The 1,410-nt window shown below is 20.4% G+C and overlaps 1 protein-coding gene across 1 annotated transcript in view; it reads left to right on the forward strand.

Moving 5' to 3' along the window:
- The window catches only part of LOC107679933 (glycine receptor subunit alpha-2-like), a 26,931-nt gene that overhangs the window by 22,605 nt on the left and 2,916 nt on the right, over positions 1 to 1,410 (forward strand). The gene's annotated exons all lie outside the window — the stretch shown is intronic.

Raw genomic sequence — 1,410 nt, forward strand, 5'->3', positions numbered from 1 at the left:
ATATTTATATGTTTTTTTCTTTAATGTTTGTTAGTTAACATTTTTGTAATTTTGTTTTATCCATTTTTATTAGTTTTTAGGGACTTCTTTATATGTCTATTTAGATTTTTATTTTAGTTTTAGTAGTTTTAGTACTTCAATAGACTTATCTCAGGTAGTTGCCAAAGTGACGTATTTTTAATTTTTTAAGTTTTTCACTTATTATTTATATTTATTTTATTTCAGCTCTATTTCAATTAATAACACATTATGTTTTTGTTATTTTTATTGGTTTTTATTATTTTTTTTAAATGTCTGCATAGTTTTTATTAATAATATTTATTTTTAATATTAGTTATTTTTGTTTAAACTAAACAAAAATTAGAAATGTTGTCTTGGCAACTAGCTGAAATAAAATTAGTTTTTTTTTGTGCTTTTCATTCCAAGTATCAATTTTTTTTTTTTTTTATGGTTTTAGTTTTAGTTAAATAATAGCCCTGGGCAAATTATTCAGATTTAATAAATTTTTTATTTTACAATTATTTCTAATTTAGCAAATATGTCGAATAAATCGTTTTTCTCTGCAAACAATTTTTTTTTGCAGTGTTTCATGTTAATTTGGTTCATTTAATTCGTTTTTCTTTATTTGTGAAAACTATTATAATATGATTACAGAATCAACTTACTAAAGCATACATCTATTTATTTTATAGATTTATTTTTAATCAAGTTCAAATTGTTTTTCTTTTTACAATTATTTCTAATTTAGTAAATACGTGAAATAAATCTAAATTTCATTGCAGTTTATGTCCTTTTTGTTCATGTTTTAACTATTTGTGGAAAACACTATGATTATAGAATCAATAGGTTACAAAAGCATAAATCTGTTTATTTTACAGATTATTAATTGATCAAATGCAAATTATTTATTCATTTTACAATGAATTATTTCTAATTATTTTATCTTATTTTTCCACAAATAAAGAAACAGTTAAACATTAAAGGGTTGGTTAGAATTTTCATTTTTGGGTGAACTATCCCTTTAATAAAAACTGCAATGAAATTGATTTATTTTACATATTTGCTAAATTAGAAAAAAATGAACTTGATAAAAAAAATAAACTGTAAATAAAAAAACAGATTCATGCTTCAGTAACTTCTTGATTCTGTGTTTTCTTATAAAATGACTACATAATCCAGAAGTTACTGCAGCATAAATCTGTTTATTTTCAGAGATTTATGTTTTTAGAGATGCAGATGAAGCGTTACGCATGAAAGGGAACATAAATATGAAATGGAAAGAGTCCCGACTGAAAACAACAAAATAACAAATTAAAAATAAAAAATTTAATAAAAATAAATAGATTTATTTGAATGTATATATATATATATATATATATATATATATATATATATATATATAATTTATTA

Source organism: Sinocyclocheilus anshuiensis, unplaced genomic scaffold (genome assembly GCF_001515605.1).
Source record: "Sinocyclocheilus anshuiensis isolate Anshui unplaced genomic scaffold, SAMN03320099.WGS_v1.1 scaffold244, whole genome shotgun sequence".
Taxonomy (NCBI): domain Eukaryota; kingdom Metazoa; phylum Chordata; class Actinopteri; order Cypriniformes; family Cyprinidae; genus Sinocyclocheilus; species Sinocyclocheilus anshuiensis.